We start from the raw sequence: 8,549 nt of genomic DNA, 5'->3' as shown, positions 1-8,549 counted from the left end.
TCTATGAACAGAAAACATGATGTTAACAGCTTGAAATTTTGATGTTAAAAGTTGCTAAAACAAAAAGAAAAATCCTACGATTCACACAAAGAATTTATCGTGCAGGTATTCCACATTGTAAAACTTGAGGCCTGAACATATTATAATTATTGATGAAGTGTTCATATTTCTGTGCTACACAATACATCGTTCTCTTCAAGGATTTTCTTCATACACTGTACAGCCATTAGTAAAATTTATATCTGATCTGTTAACCATTTCTCTATGTATAGCCATAACATTAAGGTACATTGTCTGACAAAGAAGATAAACCACCCAGAAGAAAGGGTCAGCTGTCAATGTGACTTTGTACAAATACACACAGTGATAGTTTATAGCTAAATTTAGTGGGGTGCTGATTCAGGAAATGTTTAGCCTTTGTTTTAAAATTATGTACAAAGAAACAAACATTTGCAAAAAGAAAATTTGTTCAAGAAGTTGATAAAAATCCTAAAAGAGCAAAATCAATTTTTTACTTACTTTAATCTAAACTGTTACAGTTCAAGCTTGATCTACTAATTTAAAAATGAAATCCTAGGGCCTATTGTCCATGAATGTGATGCACACATCGCATGCTCTATTGAATATATGAGTTGTTAAATCACAGATATTCTTTAGAAGGCCATCTGCAGTAATTAAATCACAATATAATAGCTATTTCACAGTCTGTATTTTCTTTTCATTGAGCCAAGAGCTAATTTTTTTGCTGCATGAGAGTTGGTGCTCCTGCATAGCCACTTCCTTGTAGCAATTCTTGATATGGATAAGCAAGGCACTGTGGTAGTCTCGACTCCTATTTGGTTGTTTCTGATGTCACACCAAGCTCGCATGAAATGTGCCTGGATAGACACACACATGTTGCAATAGCAGAACTGTATCAGCACGTTCTATCCTCTGATATCCTGAATTCAGATTGTATTCGTAAGTGATAGATGACTGCATCATGTTTAATGTGTCCGAATAATATTTTAGCTGTCAGTTTCGCAAAATGAGTGATTTTAATAGTGATGTTACAATAACTACTTTTTTAATAAATTTTCCCACTCAAGGCCATTCAGTGGAAAGCTGGAACTTCTTCAGAATGGTCGCCTACCCCCTGTCTCAGCAATTTCAAGACAGAGAACAGAAACAGAGAACAAAACCAGAAATTTCATACCAGCATTTAATCCTGATATTTACAACAAAACAGTCTGGTTATGCAGTAGTGACACATTATGTAAATTCTTCTGATTGTTGCTCAGAAAGGACAAATCGCCTTGGAACAGCAGAGATCGTCCTTATTTGGACCTTAATAATCTGCACATTGTAATTTCGAGGCACGAAAAATCTGAATGTCACATCGATACACGAATAGACCTGAGTCCATTTGGTAAAAGTATGATTGATTTGCAGTTAGATTAACAGAAATGTGTAAGCATTGAGAAGCAGATTGGAGCAGTGGAACAGAATGACGAAATTCTGACAGAATTGACAGAATCCATCTGATTATTAGGACAGCAGGAATTATCATTTCGAGAACATGGGGAGCTGATACTCCAACAGTCAAGGCAATTATGTGGAGGTAATTCATTTTGTTAGCTGAATTTGGCGAAAAATTGAGATCTAACTGATCTGCCTTTGTATTCAGTACATGATATCATCTTATTCAAAATGATTTAATCTGAAGCGTACATGGTATTATGCGCTGCGATAAAACTAAGGTGAAAGAAGCGTCATTTGTTACTCTTTTACTAGATGAAACATCAGATGTCAAATCTTTCGCAATCATGAACTGTTTTCAGATATGTATACCAGGGACAGACGATAGACTGTCTTTAAGAATTTGTATACAAAAATAAGTTGGTCACACTGATTATGATGGGGCTGCCATCATGACAGGACGTTCGAATATTGTGTGAACAAAATTTGGAGAAGTAAGTCCAAATGCCATATTTATGCCTGTTACGCCCACATATTGAATTTGGTTTTATCACTGGCAGTATTGTACATGAGAGCATATAGGGTGTTTTCTTTTTTTCTGATCTTACAAGGGGAGGCCGCCAATTGTGAAGTTCAGATTCGAGTCATACTGCGCATAATAAAAGCTCATGGCCAGAGGTGTAACGTGGCAAAGCACCAAGATGCACTTCTCAGCCGTTGTCGAGAAAATCGACAGTTAAAAGAAACCGTTGCGGTGAAATACTCTCTATGATTAGTACTTTTCTGCAGCGTGGTGGTGCAGCGGTAAGCGCTCTGGTTCGTAATCCGAAGGTCGCCGGATCGAATCTCGCTCCATGCAACTTTTTTTTAGTATTTGTTTTTGTAATTTTTATATATATATATATATATATATATATATATATATATATATATATATATATATAATTCCCGGCAATCAGTTGCAACAATTATGCATATAATAAGTTGTTGAAAGTCGTTTGTCGTGGAAAAACTGGCGACTTCGAACATCATTATGTTTTCCGCAAACAAAGTTGTATTTCACAAATGTTATTAATTGTCTTCATAATGTTAACCACGTATAGTTAACGGAAGACGTAGAAACGAATACGTATAGCGTAAGTCAAACGTTCGAATTAGAACAGAGACCCCACGAACACAAACTTGCTGTGACAGGTATGAAATTTAAACTCCGTTACTCGCTCGTTACACTTGAAGGACAGATGTTGAATGGGCCGAAACGAGCCGCCCCATAACAGCGTAGTTGCCTGCTAACTTCGAAAGAAGGTAGATGCGGTCCCTAGCGCAACTTATAACATCGTCGAAAATCAGTGCGGACGGGACAGCTTTGGTACACCCGGTTAAACAAACGGAAAAATGGAGGCGGTACAATTGGAGAGCGATCCGCCTTCACCAACATGCATAAGCAATTCATTAATAGTTTATATATATATATATATATATATATATATATATATATATATATATATATATATATATATATATTTGAATTGCAAAAAACTAATAGTAAAAAAATATTGCATGGCGCGAGATTCGATCTTTTTTTTTAACGTATATAGACTTTTATTTACAAAATAACAATTTCGTTTTACAAAATACAGTTTACATTTTACTTGTAAAGACGAGACAATCCATTCTTTGCTTTTATTTTTCTGTTACTGTACTGTCCAGGTAATTATTTCATTTGGTATTTTTTTTGTTTTTTTAATTTTTTAAATATTTTTCGAAAGTCTGTCAGTCAGAGGCTTTTTAGTTGTTTCTTGCACCGTTTATTGTTGTAGTTTAGCAATTTAGCTTTTCTGAGCCTTTGTACGCTACATTTATACGCATGGCAGAGTATTTGGAGTAAGCATTGATTGTACGATCTAGTTATTTACAGAGAATAATTAGTATATAAGAAAACAAAGTTATTTTATGGAATTTTACTTATTACTAGTTATGGTATTATTATTGTTATTATTTTTGTAGATGTTTTGAGTTGAGGATGTGCTCTATTCATTTTAAAATAATGTTGTGTTATTACTATCCTCTTATTAAATCTTGTGTTAGAAAACAAGGAGGAGGCATTTTACGTTGGGTCTTGAAAAACGAGACCTTAGTGGGACATGCACTAGGCATGAAATCAGTTTGATAGAAATATTAACGAGTGTATCAGTTGTCAGCTCTTGTTTGATGAGTAAAGTGGTATCCAAAGGGGAAACCCTCATGAAAAACTATCTTAACATATTAAACAATCCATGACAAAAGAAAAAGGACATTACTATTTTAGCGAATTATTAAACCTATTTTTTTTTCGATTGAGCAAAGAGCAATACACTAGGAAGCATTATATAGTGCAATTTTAGAGCTAGTTTACTATCGGTGGTGCGTGAGAATGAGGAAGACTGAAAGGAGGAAACTATTCGTGGTGGAAAGACAGACATATATAAGCATGTATATCACTAGTTTGTTGTACTGATAGGCCTGTAATAGTTTTGTGGTACTCACAGTTTCGCACACCTCTCGATTGCACACGATGGAAGGTAGAAAAAAAAAAAGCACAAAAACACAAAAGACAAAAGGACACTCGGAGCTACAGTTATATTAACACTATATTGTAAACTTTTACGCGTTCGATCACGTTTCACTGTCACTTTTTTTTTTTTAAATAAAAAGCACTTTAGCACTTTAACACACGCATCACTGTTGGTGCTTTTGGGATGTGGGAGGACATCTGCGACTGTGGCAAGGGCGTGGGGGGGTTTGTGGCGGTGGACGGCGGCGGTGGCAACGGCAGCGGCGGCGGCGGCGACGGCAACGGCGGTGGCGGTGGCGGACACGTCACGTGGCGGCAGACAGGGCGTCCCTGAAGGCGGCGGTCAGCGGGATCTCCAGGGAGTTGTGGAAAGTCTGACGACATGTAGCGCGTTGTTTTGCCCTCTTGTGCTCTTCCCACAAGTCCGTGAGGAACTGCACGCTGTCTGATTGCTTTTTGGCAATGACTGCGTGTGCAGTCATGGATCCGGCGACCTGCGGATTACGAACCGCAGCGCTTACCGCTGCGCTATGACGCTGTAGAAAAATCATTAATCGTAGAGAGTATTTCACTGCAACGGTTTATTTTAACTGTCGATTTTCTCGACAATGGCTGAGAAGTGCATCTTGGTGCTTTGCCCCATTACATCTCTGGCCATGAGCTTTTATTATGCGCAGTATGAATCGAATCTGAATTTCACAATTGGCGACCTCCCCTTGTTAGTGGTTTTGTAACATTTTTGCCCATTCCTCGAAAAGAACAAATTTTATTAGATACAGTTGTGAAGAGTCATCCACAAATTGTGTGAACAAGGTGAAGTTTTTCAAAGCATTTGACACAAACTGTGGCCAATCAGAGGGTTGAAGTGGAAATGTGTACAAGTAAATTTTGGAAAATTTGAAAAGAAAACTGGGTCGCAACTGCTGTTAATGAAGCACATGGATTTCTCACAATGTTATAGGATTTCAAATTTAACTCCATTTTGGGTCTCTTTGAAGAACTGCTTTCATTGAAAAACGTTGCATTTAACAGTGTGCAGCCCAGTTCCTTGAACATTACAATTTACAGCAAAGAAGTGGAAGGCTCGAAAGAAAAGCTGCACAATAAAAGATACAATGGCTTTTGGGAAAATGTGGTACAAAGTTGAAGGCATATGTCATACTTCAAGGAAGGGAGGAAAAGGAAAACGAACAGAAACATATGTAAAGGATGACTATAGGAGAGTGCAGTTAAATGCCAGGTTTATCACATATGTACATACATACATAACGTATACACTTATAAACAAGTGATAAGTTTCGTATTGCATGTCTTACCAAAATTTTTAGGACATGCCATTCTGAAATCCATTCTTCGTTTAATGTAGACGAAAAGAACAGTAATTTTCTTCTTGATCTGTGGATGACAACTGAGGAAATTTTTCTCCATTGAAAGCACCGCAACTGCATTTAGTTTCTCCTAATTCAGACTGCTTCTTAGAAAAGTTTTTATTCTTTTTGGTGTTGAAAAGCAACATGTTGCCTCTTATGTAATCATGAGAACTGTCAATATGATTTTTATCAGTACGAGTGTCGTAATTTCACTAAGGAGATTATTTAGATTATTTTTCAAGACCAGTTTCAGCAGTTCCGTTAATTTGCAATATTCATGAACATCAGACCTGCAAAAGAATAAGTCCAGTTCACTTTCCAGCAACTCTATGTCAGTAATGGAATATGCTGCAGTGGTCAGTACCATCTATTTTGTAAGATTTCGTTCTTAAAGGTAGTGCAGCATTTTTTATATGAGAATTTAGCAGCTACTAAGTGTTTGGTGGGAGAATATTTGTTGATTATTTCAATGCATAAACAGTTGCACACTTCCTTAGGTTCTTCAATGGTGTCTTCAAAACATTCACTTAGCAGTTTAAGTTTCTTAATTTAAAAGTACTTGTTTTGAGAGTTGTTATGTATTCATTAATTTCAAACACACTAATTTCTTGAGACTGCATTTGGTTGTAAGTTATTTCAGCATGAGACATAATCTGATGAAACAACTCTAATCAAAACCTGAAATTATCATCATTCAGGCACCTAAAAATTCTTTTGCTTTTGTGTTGATTTTACCTGCACTTGAAGTTTACTGAATTTCAGTAAGGCACTCCTGTCGAGGTTGCAAATTTTCATGAACTCTATTGAAGTTCCACTTCGTAGAAGATAGGCACGGAATACCAATGTCTGTATACTTCTAGAGAACTGACACACTGCAGTGATTTTGAGAATAATATTGGAATAACCAGAATCTTAGAGAAAAACATTCTTGCATTTTGTAGAATACTTGCAGCATTTCTCATTATTAAATTGATATGCAAAACAGTTGTGGCTATGACAGTACCATCAATATCGCAAACCAAACAGACACAGTCCTGATGTGTGGTATCTGTGAGAGAGAGTGAAAGACAGTTAAGTTCAGAGCTTTGTATCGAGTAGATGAGTTGCATGCTTCTTTCTCATAATAAAGTGTTGTTAACACATAACGGTGTCTGTAGTGGAGGTCTATCACATTGGTGACCCATGGCTACTGCGACAACCATACTGGAATGGAAATTCATTCACTTTGTTCTACTATGCTCTGACAGCGCAGGCATCTTCTGCTATACTGTATGCATAAACTATGCTAACAATGCAGGCATCTTGTGCTGTGCCGTATGCATCAACTGCTCCATGTGAGGATACCACATGGATTGTGCCTCTATATGTGTCCATCAGTGCAGTGAGTGCTTTAATGATTAACAGCTATGAAATCGGAGTTACGTTCATGTGTGCAAACGATGCAGCTCCAAGCTCTCGCAACTGCCACGACACAACAATGACCGTCATTGCCCAATTTAAAATCGGTAGACTTCACACAAGATCCAGCACCACACATGTTACTTCTGGGAGTTGATTCTCGATGTTCAAGCATGCCAATCAATTCCAAGACAATTGTGTCAACTGCGCTAGCTGCACTCTGAATTTAAGTCATGCACACTGCCATATTAGACAATGTATGACACCAGCATTCTCATCTACCAGATGTCGGATGTGCTCTAATCCACACTGTGAGTGCTCTAAGATACTCCCACAAATATTCTGCTTTAAACGTTTCATGGAAAATCACTACTGGACATCAAGCCTGCCCTCCAGTGACTTTCTAATAAACCTAAACTGCCTCCGTTGCGCCATTAGCAATCCGCCCTATAGGTTTACACCTGCGAAATGTGTTTTCACATCACAGGGAACATGGATGACGATTCCAAATTTATCACATTGATCTGCCACCTGGTTGAATACGCCATCATCATTAGCAATGTCTTAAGAAATACATTACAGTTAAATCTGCCTTACTACAATGACTGACACATGACTCAGAAAAACGGTTATGAAGGGCAATATATGATGAACAGTTGGAAAATAAAACTCCATCACAGTTGTGGCCTGACTGCAAACTTTGATAGACACAAACCTCATGATATTCAATATGCTTTGGACTCTCTGAATACTCAGACTTCCTCAGCAACTGCAACTAGCCCTGCTTCCTCATGAAGCAGAGCTGCTAGACTGAAAGTTTGACATAGCAAATAGATTATTTATGGTCCTACAACATCAGTATTGCATAAACTTCAGAGGCACCACACTATCACAGCATGTCAGAGAACTGCAATCCACAACATGTGCTGAGCTGTTCCAAACGGAGCAAAAAATAATTGACAGTTACATCACCACTGTGACCCTAGGCACGGCCTGGCTGTCTGCCCAGGATACTACCCCTGCAGCTCACTACTCTATCACATCTGACCCTGTTGCCCCTGTTACATCGCTGTGCTCGTACCATGCACAATTCAGCAACACCATGTGCAACTGCTGGCTTTCCTTCTTGTTCACAGGCGTCAAGGATGGACTGGAGTAGGTGCTTTGGTCTGCAAGCAGATGCCAAGCTGCCTTTGCACGTACCGTATCGGACGTCATCCTGAAAGCTATCAAAGGCCAACTGTATTCCCTTGATCCACAATTCAGGCACATACTCCCTCAGGGATACTGGTTCCAATGTAGGTACAGTCCCTAAGGACATGTTCACAATGTTTAAAGACACATAATCGAATCAGTGATCTCGTCCTGTCAAAAGAAACTGGACAATGGCATACCAGCTGCAAAGTAAAGAGCTGGTGGAATGGTGGCTCTGAGCTCTTCAGACAACAGTCAACAGCTGAATGGAGGTGACATCTGCACAGCTTTTAAGGAAGACCTACAGGCCTCTTTGCCAGAAATACTGCACAGGGAAACCTTCACCCTTCCTGCAGTCTTTGTTCTACCAGGTCTAGTACAGCAAGTGAAAAAACAGGCTAACAATTAGTAAATTCCACCCCCTGATGGCACACATTATCAGCAAAACATTTCTTCACAAATTGTTCTTGGAATGTGAATACGTGATGCTTCGTGATGACACCATTTGTTCATCATTACAGCCTCCATAAGGGACCATTCTGGGTTGTCGAGGGAGGACTATAGGTCTTCGATAT

At 38.4% G+C, this 8,549-nt stretch overlaps 1 pseudogene; it reads right to left on the bottom strand.

Moving 5' to 3' along the window:
- Positions 1 to 4,317: 4,317 nt before the first annotated feature.
- Positions 4,318 to 6,870, bottom strand: LOC126419466 (uncharacterized; annotated as a pseudogene).
- Between the last annotated feature and the right edge of the window lie 1,679 nt (positions 6,871 to 8,549).

This window comes from Schistocerca serialis, chromosome 1 (genome assembly GCF_023864345.2).
Source record: "Schistocerca serialis cubense isolate TAMUIC-IGC-003099 chromosome 1, iqSchSeri2.2, whole genome shotgun sequence".
NCBI classification, from domain to species: domain Eukaryota; kingdom Metazoa; phylum Arthropoda; class Insecta; order Orthoptera; family Acrididae; genus Schistocerca; species Schistocerca serialis.
Note: the sequence above shows the minus strand (reverse complement) of the source record. Positions and strands in the feature narration are given on the sequence as shown.